This window comes from Lonchura striata, chromosome 4A, assembly GCF_050655825.1.
Source record: "Lonchura striata isolate lonStrDom1 chromosome 4A, ASM5065582v1, whole genome shotgun sequence".
NCBI lineage: Eukaryota > Metazoa > Chordata > Aves > Passeriformes > Estrildidae > Lonchura > Lonchura striata.
The window spans coordinates 2819149-2836200 of NC_140742.1; the positions used below are offsets into that span (position 1 = coordinate 2819149).

At 43.0% G+C, this 17052-nt stretch overlaps 1 protein-coding gene across 5 annotated transcripts in view; it reads right to left on the reverse strand.

Annotated features, from left to right (window-relative positions):
* PCDH11X (protocadherin 11 X-linked) overlaps positions 1–13862 on the reverse strand; it is a 433677-nt gene extending 419815 nt beyond the window's left edge. For 2 of the 5 annotated variants that reach the window (XM_077786474.2, XM_077786472.2), the window contains exon 1: positions 13395–13862. The gene's annotated coding sequence lies outside the window, so the exon portion shown is untranslated. Of the gene's footprint in view, positions 1–11954; positions 12403–13394 lie in introns of all 5 variants that reach the window. The other 3 variants (XM_077786477.2, XM_077786478.2, XM_085570454.1) reach the window with 2 other exon arrangements.
* Between the last annotated feature and the right edge of the window lie 3190 nt (positions 13863–17052).

The window sequence follows — 17052 nt, forward strand, 5'->3', positions numbered from 1 at the left end:
AAATGAAAATTGGCAAAATGCTTTCCAGTCACATAGAGAAATGACCGTCCAAGAGTAAATTCTCACAAAAACAAATGTAAAGAACATAAGATATAACATTGCACCACTGCTATTTAAGATATACCCGAACACAACATCAGTACAAAACACGTCACAAGGCTTTTTCATTAACCTCCCACCAAAAGGCTGTATCACATAAATTATTCTGCATGAATAAGTGCATTCCTTTACATTTTGTGATATTTCAGTCTTAAGCAAAAGCAGACCTGAAGTCTTTATTCTTGTCTTGATTTACCTTTCTGGTAAATCACGCTGTTCCAAATGCCATGGGTGAAGTCTGCTCAAGAGGATTCTGCACATGTTCCAGGTCAGAGATGGATTTTTATTGGGTCTGCCTCATGAAGAAGCTTGCCCAAAGTCTGAAAGTTTAATGTCCAGCTTAGACCAAGGACATAAATCATGCCTTTTATGGCCACAGCATGACCATGCATATACATATGCCCACATAGACTTTCAATAGGAAAAAAAAAAAGAATAAAATGAAATGCACATACACACATCTTGAAAAAACTACTCAGGAGCAGATAATCTTTACAAAATATTAAGAAAATGCAGCAGAAGCATCAATCCTCTTGTTGTGATGGTGATTTTATTTGGAGCCCTGCTTATTTCCAGTCTGACAATAAGTTCAGATTGGCAGTCATGTACCAAACTGGTAACATGATGTTGTGAATGGCAGTGTCAGCTGAAACACACCCTGTTCATAATGATGAGGCTCTGTGAATACAGCACTTTGTTATGCATACTATTTGCAGAGGGGGTGACCTCTTGGAAAGCTGAGTGACTGTGAAACCACTGTTGTTGTGTTCAACAGATGTGTTCAACACAGTTCACATTTCCGTATTTTCCAAGTTTCCAGAGCATTTGTGCTTCACTGAGGAGCTACACCAACCAAACAAAACCAATGCCAGAATTCATCCCAACTACAACAGAACTGTCTTTCTTGGAGTTTTCTGCAGAAACAGGAGATATTTGGCTACAAAACATATTCAGTAGAATCTTAGGTGACCAATAAAAATCTTTCAAGGACCAAATTTTTTGACAAATATACCTTTTAGTGGTATATTCAAAACTGTTCCCTTCATTGCATCTGTAATACTACAGATAAGAAAAAATGATGAAGCAGTTTCATCACAAATGATGAGTTTTAAACAGCATTGCTGCTGGGTCAATAAAGCTTGAGTGAGTACTCAAGGGTATGAAGTGCCTTGTGGAAAGGCAAATCTTTTAGCAGGTCTCTGCTGTCACTTCTAGATTTACAAAATGAAGTTACTCATCAGAGGATTGAGTTTTTGCTGGCTTTTCTTTTTCCTTATTTATTTATTTATTTATTTATTTATTTAATCTACAAAACTTTTATTAATTTATTTTTATTTCATTTAGGAAATCATAACACAAGACCCTCCAAATTGATTATCTATGCAGGAAGGGGTTTTTCTGGCACTCCACTGTTTTTTGTAATATAGAAATGAAGGGAACATTTGTCTCAGGCTTCTTCCCTTCAAACTCAGATCATTGTAGTCTTACCTAAAGAATTCTCCAAACAGTGAATCTGGTTCTGATTTTGCAAACAGACTTACTTTAATCATACATTGTATTTCATTGCACAGTGTAGCAACACAGATCATTTAGAGAGAAACAGCTTTCTGGTTTGTAAATCATCTTCAGGGCTTCTGTTTCAGAAGTGTGCAGATCACTCACATTCATCTTCTCTTTAATGACTGTTCCCAGTAGAATGTTTACAGCTTTTTTAACCTGTAAATCTGATGACTCTCTCAAGAGATTCATTAAAAACTTGAGCAGGATTTTCTTCTCCTACAACAAATAATACTCTGGTAACACTTTCTAATAATGAACACATTCCAAGGGAAATTGAAAATCTGTGATTTCCCTTTGGTTATAGAGCCCATACACGGTATCTATGATGGCAACTATACATTTAAATTGCATTCTCTTGCCTAGATATCCTTGAAATTATGGATATTTGAGATTCTTTTAGGGTCATTCAAGTCAAGGAAGGATCAGAACAACTATCTCTGTTTTGATTTTCTCGGTACCATCTTTTACTTGCATTACTCTTAGTACAGTTGCACGAATGCAAAACAAAACAGAAACAGTTCATATATATGTGCCTCACCCAGAATATTTAATATAAAGTTTCTACAATGAACACTTGCAATGTCTTAACTAAGAGAGCAATGATTAATGATTAATGGATTAGCACTGGAGTGGTCTAAGTAGCTCATTGTATATCCAAAGCTGACCATGGACAGTTCTGTGTCCTGTTCCTGGCCATCAGACAAGGAGAAGCTTTTTGCTGTACCTGGTGCACCAGAGCATTTCAGTTCTAAATCTTTATCTCATAAGATAGCCCATCTCTAAATGCAAGATGGAAAAAAGTAATTGGTAAATGTTCCCAGTCGGCGGCAAAAATAGAAACCAAAATGATAAAGAGTAACTGAAAACCAGTTCATCCCCTCCTCCACAAAGGGAAAAAATGGCAAAAAATATTTTCTGCTGGAGATGACTAATTATATTGACATTTTTTATATTCAGCACCATCAGGGTTGATTGTCTCAAAGCAAGCCTAAGCCCCATGTTAAAATACATTCTAAAAAGCAAAGTGCACGGTGCAGATCTCTTCCTATGGCTCAGACTTTTCATAAAGAATATTCTGCATATTTAGGAGCTTCTACAACATCGTGTAGATCAACACTTTATTATTAAATTTTCTAGTGATGGAAAAGCAGTCCCTACATAAGGTACCTCCTGGAACTCAGGGAAACTTTGATTTAGCTTCTTGGCCTACCAAAGATTTCCCTGTACGCCATCTGCTCTTTTCATTTGTTTAAAATCCACATCTGCAGGGTTCTGAAAATATCAGGCTGAGAGTGTCTAATGGTACAAATGCAATACAGCCTTTAGCACAACTTCATTAAGATAAACAAAGAATTAGGATAAGCAGTTTTCATCAATGGAATCTGAAGGAAACAGTCCATAACTGTGGAACAGCTACGCTAAATGTCCAACCAACTGCAGGCAGCAGACATTTATTGAAATATTTAGCAACACCTAAGTATTTTTGAAGGGAAAATGTTCTTTTGCAGACAGCAGAAACAAAATGGTACAGCAAGAGTCAAGGATGGAAAATACTGAATAAGTACTTGCAGTATTCTGCTGAGCTTTCAGTGAAAATTGGCCCAAATAAACCAACACAAACCCACGGAAGTAATTTTTAATCTAAATTTCAGCTAAATTTAGCATAGGCAGGATTATGATCCTTTTAGATGTACAAAAAAAAAATACCAATGACATCATGTTAGACAGACAGCATGGGAAGTAAGTGAAACTACCAGAAACCAAGCTCTAACAACAAAAAAAATCATCAAATGCTTGTTCATATTAATGCACCTTCATCATTGCTTCCCTGTGAATATTTTTTTTTGACTGCCTGCTTTGACAAATAACTCCATGATAAAACAACAAATACATTAGAACTTCTGTAACCATAAATATCCTTTTCAGAGGATTTTTATGATCCTTGGTTTGATTTGTAAGGATCTTTTATTATATTTAATCAAAGTTCTTAAATTTCTGCCCAAAAAAACATTGTCTATTCTCAAACTGATTTTATTCTCATATCCCCACAGTCATACATTGTTAAGTCCCTCTCTAGAAACTGCATTTATTGCATTTTTCTGTAGGGAATCTGCCAATCAACCTCCAGTCACTCTTGTAGTCAAGAGCAATAAACCATCAACATGAAGCATCAGCAGAACACTCTTCACAAATACAAACAAAATTACACTCCAGCTAATGTGTCCACCCCAGAAAACCCTCAGGAAAAACTGAATTAACAAGTTTGTCTTACATCTCTGAATGTCAACTAACTTAAGTTTTGTAGGACTAAGGGAAAAGAATCAGTCTCAGGTTCTCTTGCCCTCAGCTCTGTTAATAAAGCTGAGGCTTCTGCTTTCCAGTTGGCCTTTAAAGAAGAACAAAAACGAACAGCAGGGTTTCCTTGGAAAGAGAAAGGAAAATAAAAAGAACTTTTTAGATCAAAAGCTGTGCTTCAACCTGTATTCAGAAGGGCCCTGCATAAAGTGAAAAGATGACTTGTTGAAGTGGCAGCCTTGTCTCTATAACCTCAGCTGAAGGAGGCCTCCAAAATTACACCAAGTAACACATTGTGAGACAGGAATAGCAACCAGTGCTGAGATCCAGCCCAAAAATAACAGCTCTCCTCTGCTCACTAGCCGGTTTCTCTTCCTGTCCTGCCCCTCTCCTCACCATCACCTGAACAACCAGAACAGCAAGGACAGAGCAAGCTCCTGAATTTGAGCGAAAAATCACAGTTGAGACAAGGCAAAAAGCGGTGACCTACATAGAGGAGTCAATGTCTTTTTATAGAACCACAGGGAAGTTCAGGCTGGAAGACCTCTAGAGAATCTGTCTAGCCAAACCTGCTTCCAGCTTCTAAGTTACATTAGGCTGCTTAGGGCCTTGGGTCAAGCTTTGAAAATTTCCAAGGATACTTCTGTATGTTAAGTGAACGTTTTTGTAGTGCGCAAAAAGGAGAATCCGCTTCAAGGATTTCTTTTGGTTTACTACCAAGATTATCTAATGTGCTGGAAGCACTTCGAATCACTAGGAAACTCAATGAATAGAGTTTTTATATTCAGGAAACATAAAATGGCAAAGGATCTAGTGCAAATTAGCATGTAGAACTCAGCCTAAAATCACACTGATATCAAGCACAGGAGGAAACTCCATTTTGATGGAAATATGGGACTCCAAATAGGGCTCCCATTTCCAAGGTCCTTCACAAAACTGAGTAGGACCTTCAAAAGCTGAGAAAGAAAATGGTTGTTGCCAACCCACAGCAGATTTGACATTTCTCCCTCCAAAACTGTTATGGCTGAGGTTGTAAAAACATCAGTGAAAGAGTATTAAAAGAAAAGGAAAGGAGGAAAGTTTGCCATAAATGTGGCTCACAAAATGATGGCTGTCATCCTAAAACTGGTCTTATGGATTACAAAATAGTCTGTTAAAAACATTAATTCCCTCAGCCCTCAGACTAAGAAATATCTGAGCACAACTAACTTTTGTGAGGCTCATCAACAGGTATTTTACTACCATAGTAACACACTGAAGCTGTTTCCAAGAGTGTCTTGAAATTTCATCATTTCCACTTCACTTCCCCTTAGAGGTTTGCAAAAGACCTATTTGTAGTGCCACGGTTTTACATAAGTATCATATGTACATGTAACCACCTACGCAGCAGTTAAAGAGGTGTCCTGACCAAGTTATCCCTTTAATCACTGAAGCATCCCAAATTTTTCAGAAAACAATTTCTGTTGGTTGATTAGTATCTCCATCAACCAGTGTCTCACAGTTCAGCAGATCAGCAAAGTGATTTCTGCTTCAGCAATGACTAAATCAAGACATGGATCCAATACTCTGAAGTGACTGGTTTCCAGAATTTAGTTATTCCTGCAGTAGCCACACTACCACCTGCCAGCCTCTTCTAAATCACTTACTCTAAACCTTTTCCCTTTCAATGCTTTTTTCTTAGCATTTATAATACACAATAGAGCCTAAAAGTATTATACCTGCCAAAATGAATTACATGTAAGGAACTGAAACTCTCCACATTTTTTGGAGAGGCATGTTGCACAATTTTTGATTCAGGCATTACTTTTTAAATCCTCTTTTCTTGTTAAGTGTGTTACAACAAAAATACAAACATTGATATTAAGGGGACTCATAGCAAATGGCATTTTTATGAAGCCAGATAAAGTTGTCATCCAATTTAACAAGTAAATATTCTAGAGTTTTATGTCTACCCACTGATGTTGAATAATGACCAAAACCTGAAACCTGCTTATCTTGCTAAATTAGCAAGAAAAGAAACAGCCAAAAGAAGCAGTTACGGGACAACTGACCCAGTATATGATGCTAAGCAGCCTCAAAGAACAATAATACTTCGTTAATTAAGAAAATGTTTTGTATTTTTAAAGTACCCTACCCAGTGATTCCAAAGAGCACTTCTCAAACACAGAATTGCAGCCAAATTCCATTTATATTGTCAAGAACCTCCTACTGAATGTGAGCTGTGGAAGGCAATATAATCACAGAAAGACTGTCCTAGCACAAAAAAAAATACCAGCACATTTACCTTTTTCTTCAAGCTAATGGATAATACAGTGGATTTCAGATTTAACTATTCTACAGGGAACCTGTGATTCTATGAATAAAAGTAAATTATTTTCATCATAAATTCAGGTAAATTTCAGCCAGATCTTTTCCTGTTTATAAAATTCCTTCTGCCTTTTAACTTCTCTTTGTTGTTAGATTAATGGAAAGTAGAAAGAATATTTTGTGTGTGTGTGTGTGTATTTCTTGTTTAGTGTGATTGTCCGATATACAACCATGTATTTTCCCAGTGCTGAGGGTTCCACTGCATTACCTGGACAGATTGCTTGGTGCTTAACCATTTGATAAGCCACAAAACACAGAATATTAAAGAAGAAATAACTGCCACAAACTCAACCATGAAAGCACCAACTTTTCAGCTTCAAATAACAAGTTCATTTCAAAGACAGTTGAGCCAAATTTAGAAGGTGAGAAAGAGCAAGTAGGAGTAAATTCAATTTGCCCTGTTTTCAGGGATGGAAGAAAGCTGGAGTTTTTAAGTGCTTCCATTAAAACACTCAAAACTCTTGGGAGAGCCACTGGTATTTGGCACCAGGGAGGGCTCTGCCTTCTGCTCAGGAGGGCTCAGCACGGACACAGCCAGAAGGGCTCACTGCTCACAGGGCTGCCAGTGTTCAACACATCCCACCTCATTCCTCAGCTGGAACACAACAGTTCTGACCAGACACACAACTGAGACATCCTTTGAAAGCATTAAAGTCTTTGATTTCTGAATTTTTTTAAGTGGTCAACTTTTTTTTTTTATTTTATGATATGCCAAGTGTCTTTTTTTCTCCCCCTTTCTAGCTTGAAACACCTCAAGTTAATGTTCTGTGAACTGATCTCAAACATATTTTACATTCTGCTTTAGGGTACTCCCAGTGCAGTTCATGAAAATGGTTTTCTTCCTCTCTGTGGATAAATCTAAACTGTGCAAGGTACAACCTGATATTTGAGTGTTTTCAAAAAACAAATAACTGTAACCAACGGCCAACTATTCTGTAACAGTTTAAAGAGGTATTTTAAAGGAGTTTCTTGCTAAGAAACTGCGGTTTATGGTGTTCTCTTAGAACAAATAAATATATTTAAAGGGCTTATATATGGTTAGGGGAATATGTAAATACCAAAAATCTCATGATAGTTCTACTTTTCTAGTTACCATTACCCCAGATTGATTACATACAATTAATATACAATTATTTCCCAATATCTGAGGGACCCTTCTGTAACTTTCACCCTCAGATTTCACTAATGCCATAAACAATTGCACATGTACAAGTGTATGGGGTTTTTTTCCTGAAGATTCTGGTGGAATCATAGAAAAAGAAGCAACAACTGGCAATTCAGCTGCCCCTTGGTCAGGGGATGAGGTCTCTGTAACAAACTAGGAGAGCGGAATTCTTGATTTACTTTATATATCACATTTTCTTTAATAAGTCAATCAATTACAGGTCTCCTGAACATGAATTTTAAACAGTGATCTATGCATGTATGCTCAGCTGACAAGCACTGAACTGATCTCCTGGAGGACACTCCCAATTACCAGAAACTATTTCAAAACCTTTCACTCTGGAAAGTTCACTCTGGAATCCATTCATTCTGGAAAGCCTCAAGTGAGGACAAGGCAGGACAAGGGAGATGAACAGAAAATTAATTTTCTGTATTTTCATCCCCAAAATTATTACTGTGTTGCATTGCACTCCTGATTTTGATTTACAACACATTGCCACGTACATTTTCCAAGGGTCAATTAAATGGTTGACATAGTGAAGCCATTACTCCATTTAATGATAGCTTTAGTTTCATCCTTGTGTCCTACCTATATTTATAAATTACTGACAGCAACTATAATCTAAACAAACTACTACACTGAGGCCCTAAATCATTTGAGTTCAGAGTTATATATGCACTTTACAGTTCTTTCTAAGTCACCATTTAATGGAATTTCCAACCACTAGAGTCCCTCTGCACTTTTCTTTAGGGAATGCTACAGCACTCCCTTTGGCTATTTAACAAGTCTAGGTCTTTCATCAGAAACATCCCACAAGTCCTAGGAAAATCTCTTCCCAGGTTGTGAATCCAACCTGCACCTTGAGATGGTGCCTCCAGTTGAAGCCAGGCTCCATTTCAGGGAGAAAAATGCCATCACACCCAAGGAAAAGCAGTGATCCAGGTAAGCGTGTGCCTGCCAGGACACACAGCTCAAACCTGTCAGGACACAGGGAGATACACACTTTTATAGCTACAAGAGCAATCACAGAACCTGCAGAAATGACTAAACGTGTATAAATGATTATATCCATTAGCAGAGATAAAACTCAGTCATGAAACCTCCTTTCTTGGGAGGATTATTTTCTAAAAAAGTGACCTAATGAAATCTGAGTTACAAGCTGGAGGGAGAGAATGGATTTTTTATAACTGTTCCCTTCTCCATTTTATGCAGTTCAGTCATCCCCCAGGCATTTCATACTTTCCTTGGGGTGGGCATGCCTGTGTCTTGTGCCAGGGACTACAGCTGGAAACATGAGTGCATGTGGCTGCAGTGTGCCCACGTGTGAGAGCACGTATCCAGCAGATCATAGATTTCCATACATATACATTTATTTATTTAACAAGATCGCACAGTTGGTTAAATGAAATATGCTGTGCATAAGCATTATAAACTTATACTTGATTTTTCCCCCTTTAGCATGTATTTCCTGCTACTTCAGTAGACAGCATTGAGAGTACATAATTACTAATTAAAGTCCTACAACCATAATAAAACTATGTCCTTAAGGATGTAACAGATAAACACTGGTATGCAAACAGACTACATCACCAGTGATATCTTTATTTCTAGACTGGCTTGGAAGAAGAAAATCTTCCCCAAAACAACCATATCACATCAAAGTAGAACACAAGGCAAGATGTTCCCTTGGCAGGAAGACGAAGCAGAAGTTTCTGAGCACAGGGAACTGCCACATTAAACCCACCAGCGATGGCTTTTAAAGACAGTGGGCACCTCTGCTTGTAATTTCACTATTGAATTTGGAAGTCTCCAGTGACTTCAACATTAACCTGTCTCTCTAACAACACATTTGGCTCTTTGATGATCTGGTTACTTAGGTTCCCTTTACAACTTAAATTAAGGAAAACAACATTAAGAAGAGCTTCCTTGAAAAGTTAGAAAAACATTTGCTGTTAAACTGGCTGAGTTCTGCCACCCCTGCAAGTAAAACTGCTTCAAAGCAATGCCTTCAATACCACATGAGCATGTAGAACTCCTGAAGGACTGGCAAAAGTTAAGGTATGCACGTCATGTAAGGCAAAAAGCAGTTATGGAAGGCTCTGCTCCACTAGAAATTTTTTCACAGATTGCAGGAAGATTTGGCTCAGACCATGTGGTATCAAGAAGGCTAAATCTTGCATAGTCTATGGGAAATCATATATTTTCTAAGAGTATCGGAAATAATTTCCAACAGGATTTCATCAAACACAATGACAACAGACTTCAAAGGAAAAGAATACTTAATTGTGACACAGTTTCTTACTCTCTGTCAAAATTACCATGATTTGATTATGCCCACTAAATCCCACAGTGTTTTTCATCTGTATTTTAATTTTCACATTAACTCTTCCTGACATAATATTACTTCCCTGTGTATCTGCAAGGAGGATGAATTTTCATAGACCCAAGACAGATATGGTCACTGTTACTTGACAAAAGAAAGACAACGGCCACAAATTTCCTCAGAAACTCTTTGCAGAAAGACGTAATTGGGACAGAAGAATATTAATCTCCCCAAAGAATTTTTATGTAAATGGCAAACAACACTCATTTATTCCATCCAGTCCAAAACACTTGGAATACAGGAAGCTGCATCTTGAACCTGCTCCTTGAACATTGGCATTACATAGCATGAGCAACTCTACTCCTGGATCCACAGGTATCTGTAATTCGGGAAAAGGTTTGGGATGCTCTAGACAAAAGGGTTCCGCGTTGTCCCCGCTGGCAGTCAGCTGATGGGAAGCAGGATTACCGGGCTGGCTCTTTCAGGTGGATAACCTGGCAAGTGAGCGTTAGCAGCAGCATCCCCCAAAGGCTTCCAACACCTGGGTCAGACAATCAGCACTATTCAAAAGTGAGCGGTTCTCTTTGGCTCACTGAAAGGAAAACTTCACTGGTTACAATACAAGGTTTGGAGTTTATTGTTCTTGCAACTTAACCCTCCAAAGAACTGCCTGGATCGGTGCCAAAAGCATTAGTTCTGATGGGATGTGAAACTGAACTGAGATCTGACTAATTCCTGCTTGGAGCCAGTGCTGTCCTCCTTTAAGAAAAGTCCTATTGACTGTTTAACAACCGCAGGGTCCTTTAAAATTCAGGTGGAAGCACTCACCTGGATCCAAAAGGGCCTTTTGAAAGGTTTGCTGGTTTCGTTTTCCCTTTTAACCTCTCAATTTTTCATACAGGTGTTGTTGCCTGCTAAGCTTTCTATAAACTCAGCAGTACCAAATGCTATTAGACTTGATTGTTTAGGATATCTGTTTTTTTTCCTTTTACTGTATGAATGTTCCAATTTAAGCTTGGAGCCCGTCCTTAAAACCAGCTATTACATTTCTAAGCAAATGGGTGTTTTAATGGAAAGGCTGACATACTCCTAACTGGGAGCATGAATGGCTCCACTATGAGATTACTCAAGTCCACCTAGAATACAAATGCAATTCAGGACCACAGGTTCAGATCTTTGATCTCTTTTTTTGCAGAGGCTGTGATGTATAAAGCCAATTCCACTGTGCAGACAGTACTACACTGAATATAAATTATCCTTTAACTATAGTGAGGCTCACATTTAAAGAAATGCTTCAAGAATGAACAATGCAGCCATGAAGTAGAGTTCTTCTGTAGCAAAAATACACACCAAGGTCTGCATGGATAACCATGGTTTCAAAGGACAACATTTCTTCCACAGCTGTTATTTGATAAAAAATAGAGTAAAATCTGGAGTATTGGACATACAGAAGTACAGTTGGAGCACGCTGCTTGCTTTTTCCATTAAAAAAGCAAGCTAGGAATACTTGCTTTATTGCCCAGATTAAGCATCATTCCCCTAAGAGGCATAAAAAAAATTATTTTAAAATGTGGAAACCAACAGTCTCTACTGAATATGGCTTGAAATTTAAACATCTTTTCCAGATACCTCTTTAGAGGAAGAACCTTCTGCCTACTGAGCTAACACTAAGCTCCCTGGAGTTAAGCCATGAATATTCTAAACCTATCTCTTACAATTCATGAAAAGTTGCCTTTTGCCAAAATAAAATGCTTAAGAGGAATTCAACATGTTTATACTGCTTTTCTTCATTTTATTTAAAATAAGTGTTTCCATCTCAACTTTATGCCAAAAACACAGCAAGAGAGAGACTGAGTTCTGGAGATGTTACCTGAGATTCTGTACACAAATGGGAGAACAAATTCCTTCTGAGAACATCAGCTATGCAGGGTTGGTTTGCAAATTAGCATTTAACCAACTCTTTTGCAGTTACAGATGGGGACTGCTGAGAATTCTTACACTAATTTCTCTGCTGTTTACGTCAGTTTCTTAGGTCGTGCTCAGCCATGGTGCATCCGCGCTCTGGGATGTTTGCACGCCAACTTTGTTTGTGTGTGTGGGAATGTTAGGAAATAAATAAAGAAATAACTTTGTTCCTTCTCTTACCTCTTTTGACCTGTGCAATCTGGCAGATCAATGCTACTTCCACTGCAGACAAGCAAAAAGTTACAATTTATCTTGCACTTAATCTTTTTGTTGTCTTTAGGCTTCCCTTCAGTGAGGCTTGAAGAAGGTGCTCTTTGTGGCTCAGCTCTCCATGCCAGAATACAACTGAGCGCAAAAAGAATGCAAGGCTGAGCTGATAGTATCTACCGTCCTCAGGTCTGCTTCGGTTCAATAAACTTGAACATCTTCTCCCCTCCTCTGCCGATTGAGATAAGCAGCAACAATTACTCAAAATGTATTATCACCTCAAGCTCAAAAAGGCAGGATGAGCTGAGGTGACTGCATCTCTCCCAACCTCAGTTCCGTCAGTGTCCGAGAAGGGCAAATAGGTCCCTGCTTGCCTCTTGCCATGCACCTCGCAGCTACTTTATAGGCAACTACACCCAGGCTGCAAAAGGAGAGTAAAGAGATAAATCCTTTGCCTTCCACATCGCCCGCAAGGTTTCTGCCTGAAGCCAGCAGGCTGCAAGATCTGTACCACGACGGCAAAAGTCACAAACCATCCTTCCCTTCCCCACACCATCACGTTCTCTCCTTCTCTTTCTGTGTACTGCTCTCTCCTTGCCTCTCTGTGGTCTCCATAGCTGAAACCAAGGATTCACCGGGCATCACTGCAATGCCTCTAACCATTTCTAACTGTATCCAGAGCTTGAGTCAATTAAAACACATTTCAGCTTCATCTGGTTTTCACCCCACTCCAGTACTCCACATATACAGCAACTTTAAGCTTACAGACATCCCTTCATGGTTCAAAAAAATCCTTCAATCAAAGAACTTCATTTACAATCCAGCATAGTTTTTGCTTTCTCTGCTCCCCACAGCAGCCTGGCATTTTGATGCAATCCTCATTTAATGCAATCTCCATTACAGGATTATGATCACATCAATAAAATGTTCCATATGGGGTTTTTTTTTTCGGTTTTTTTTCGCACCCCTCACCCCCTCTCATTAATAGTAGACACTATATCTGCAGAAAACAACAAATCAAACAGGCTGATGGGATGCTCTAGGGAGGTAGCGGGGGGTACACATTCAACAAAATGCAGCAGCCAATGCAAACTGCCCATCGGAGGCTGAGCCCGTGGATCTCCTCATTCCTGAGCTAGGCGAGTTGCTCACTGTCCGCGCCGTGAGCACACATCCTCACCGCGCTGTGCTACCAGACTAAAAATAAATACAGCTTTTGCAATCACTTGTGAGCTCCGTGCACTTTTCACAGGAGCAGACTTTCATTTTACTTGATCCGTTCCAGCCTATCCACACTGCTCTGGATGAACCGCTAAGGCTCTGCGTCCAACGGTGGGGGGGGCGGGATGCCGGACAAAAGATATCATATAAAAGGATACAAAAATCCCCCTTTTCCCCAAGCCCCTTTCTTACCTTAAGTGCCTTCTCTGCACAAGATGCCAATTTACATGGGCTCCTCAGCACATCATCAAGGCGTTTAGAGTAGTGAAGGCTGCCCCACTGCATGGAACTTAGACCGCTTTGCAACAGCAAATCCTCGATCCGAAGCACTAGCCGCTTCTTCCCATGCAGTGTGCCGAGCGCGAATCACACACGACTTCCACATAGGGAATGAAATTGTAAAAGAAACGGGGTGGGGAAAAAAAAAAGGTATCCTAACTTTTAGGTAGCCTGAGTTTGTTTTATTTCTGTTGGGTTTAGTCAATTATCTGCTTTTGCAGCCGCGAGACGATGCAAAGGCAATCGCGCCCTGGAAGCCCCGCGCCAGTCCGCAGAGGTCCGGCCGCGTAACCCAAGTTGCGCGGAGAGACTCTGAACTCGGCGCGGCTCCGCAGCGCGCCCGGCTGCCCTTCCCTCGCCGGGCGGCTGCGGGCACCGGAGCGCCGCTTCCCCGCGGGGCAGCCGCCGCCGCTGGCCGCTCGCCCGGGCCCCGGCGGGGCTGGCCCGGAGCTGGCCCGGCTGGCCTGGGGGCGCGGGCTGCGCTGCCGGCGGCGCCCCGGAGCCCGCGCTGTCCCGGCGGCGGCGGCGGCGGCTCCGGCTGGGCTCTGCCGCGGCCGCCCGCGCCCCGCTCTGCCGCTGCCAGCCGGCCCTTCCCGCGGCTGACATCAGCGCCAGGAGGAGGAGCGACGCCGGGGACGCGAATCGCCGGGCCGAGGGGGGTTCCCCCTCCCGGAGCCGCCCTGCCCGCTCCTCTCGGAGAATCCCCCGAAAGCGGCGGTGTGGCCGCTCCGCCGCCTCGCCGGGGGGCGGCCCCGGTCCCCGCCGGCGCCCCCCGCCCTGCGGTGCTGCCCGGCGGGCGGCTCCCAGGCTGGGGAGAAGCGGGGACAGCCGGGGCTCGGGGTGCGGACGGGACCGGAGCGGGGCCGGGCAGCTCCGAGCGGCGATGCGTTCCTGCCTCCCTCCGCCGGGCTCCCCGCCGGCACAAGCGCCGCGGCGGAGGAGCAAGAGGGGATGTGGGGGATCGCCCCTCGGCCTGGCCCCGGCTGGGGGAGCGCCCGTGCCCGCAGAAGAGCTGCCGCCCCCGGCTCCGCCGCCCGCCCTCCCTGCCCGTCAGTGCGGCCGTGCCCGCTCCGACCGCCCCCGCCGCAGCCCGGGGTGGCAGCGGAGCCGAGCCGCGCTCCCGCGGCCGAACGGCTCCGCGAGAAGGCTCCGAGCAGGGGCGGCGGGGGGACAGCGCCCGCGGCTGAGCGAACCTTCCCGGCGGCAGGGCTGCATGCCGGGGCTCGGGGGATGCTGGCTACCCGGGCTCGGGGGATGCTGGCTACCCGGGCTCGGGGATGCTGAGTGCCCGGGCTCGGGGGATGCTGAGTGCCCGGGCTCGGGGGATGCTGAGTGCCCGGGCTCGGGGGATGCTGAGTGCCCGGGCTCGGGGGATGCTGAGTGCCCGGGCTCGGGGGATGCTGGCTGCCCGGGCTCGGGGGATGCTGAGTGCCCGGGCTCGGGGGATGCTGGCTACCCGGGCTCGGGGGATGCTGGCTACCCGGGCTCGGGAAATATTGGGTGTCCGGGCTCGGGGGATGCTGAGTGCCCAGGCTCGGGGGATGCTGGGTGCCCGGGCTCGGGGGTTTTGGGTACCCGGAGGTGTTGGGTGTCCGCGGCGCTGAGTGGAGCGGGAGTACCGCACGTTTCGGCCGTTCCTCTTTCGGGCCGGAGCTCGGGGGTGCGGGAGACCACGGCAGAGGCGGGGGGGTCGTGCCGCAGCCTCCGGCGGGGACTCACCGCCGAGGGGAGCAGCGCTGGCCCCGGTCGCCCCCGGCGGCCGCCAGTGTCCGTCGGGCAGGGCTGTCCCGGCGTCCCGGGGCCCGAGGCGGACCCCGCTCCCCGGGAGGGGCAGCGCTGCGGCCGCGGGGTCCGCCCGGGGGCGATGCCCGGGGCGATGCAGCCGGGGGTGGGGGCTGGTGGCCCTGTGAAATCCGTTCAGTCTGTGATCAGGGATCAGTGATGGCACAGTGGGGTTGTGGTGGTCAGTTCAGCTTGCGTGAAAATGCAGTTTAATTAATAGTTAATTTGTGGTGTTGATTTTAATAATTTGAGTGTCTTGTATTATTTGCAGTATTTTGCCAGGTGCCTGCAGTAGGGACTTTTCAGTGAACACAATTATTTGTAAATAATTGAGCATTTTTTCTGTACTTGGGTGACAAGACAGTTTTAAACTCTTCTGATGAAGAGAAGCCATTGCACTTACCCTAACAGCACACATTTTTCATGTTCTTCTTTAAAAATAGTATGAAAATGTCTGTGAAAGCCTTAATTTGCCTTCTTCACTCCAGCAAGATGTAGGTGATGCCTCACTTTTATCACTAAATATAGTTTAAATGTCGGAATTTCTCTGAAATAAAGGTATATAAGTGAGAGGATGAGCAGGTTCTAAAACCAGCTTATGAAAATCCCCAGTCATTCACTGAATTGTCTCTATTTTACCTGTTAACTCATATATTCAATGAGATTCTTTGAATATGGACAAGGAATGAACAATTGCATGGCCATTAACCATGCTGAAATACTCCAGAACAGATGTAATGCCTTTTCTTCTAGGTCGTATTTCCATATTGTATTTCAGTCGCCAGACTCTAACCAAATGCCCATTGTATTTTACTCTACTGGGTGCTAAATTCTGTGAATTATGTGAAGTTATGGCTTCATTATTTTTGTCCCACGTACATACAGGTGGCAGAGCTGCCTCGTTACGTACAAACAGAACATTACCCACAAATTAGAGTTCATGTCCTGACTGCTGTGCACCACACTGCTGGGAGTAACACCTACCAGTCAGTGAGACTTATTTATCAACATTCCTGAACATTTTGTAATAAAATGGGATATACAGAAAGTACAAAAGGCTAAAAAATAAAATGCAGAGTGCAGTTCTGTGTGTTTGGTTTACATCACGATGGTGGCATGCAGATGAGGACTGCCTATCAATGCCCATTTCAGTGAGCTGCTGTTACAGTGGATTTCTAAAATAGCAAAGTCTATAATGGACTTTTTATTTTATTCCTAAGAAGAGACAACTGGGGAAGGAATTTTTGTGGATTGCTTGGACACAAGTGACTTCAGGATGGTTTGTCCTGTGCAAGAGCAATCAACTGTGATAGCATCAGCCAGTCCAGAAAGGAAAGTGAGGGACGTGTCTTGGGGGGAATGACCTGTCCAGCTTTCCAAGGGGTGTCTAAGCTACAATGGATCCAGCATACTGCCTCAACTGTGTTTGAAATGCACAGCCAGAAGTCAAATTTAGCAAAAAAATGTTATTTCATTAAAAAAAAAAAAAAAAAAAGAGTAAGGAGTAAGTGGCTTATTTAACATATATTGGGGAGAAACCCTGGAAAAGAGCAAGAACCCTTTACAAACCAGAGCAGCTACATCACAAAACTGAGGAGTTTGAGTCAGACTGATTCTGTCCATGCAGAAAATGCTATGAACAAAATACTTCTGTTCAACAGAAGGTATTGCTGCTACCCTCGTTTCAGATCAAGGTCTAAATCCTGAAATTGTTTGTTACTCTGAGCACACGAAGAGGCCCCACAGGAGCTATTCACATGTGAAAAGAGCTAGGACCAGAGCCAAAGTT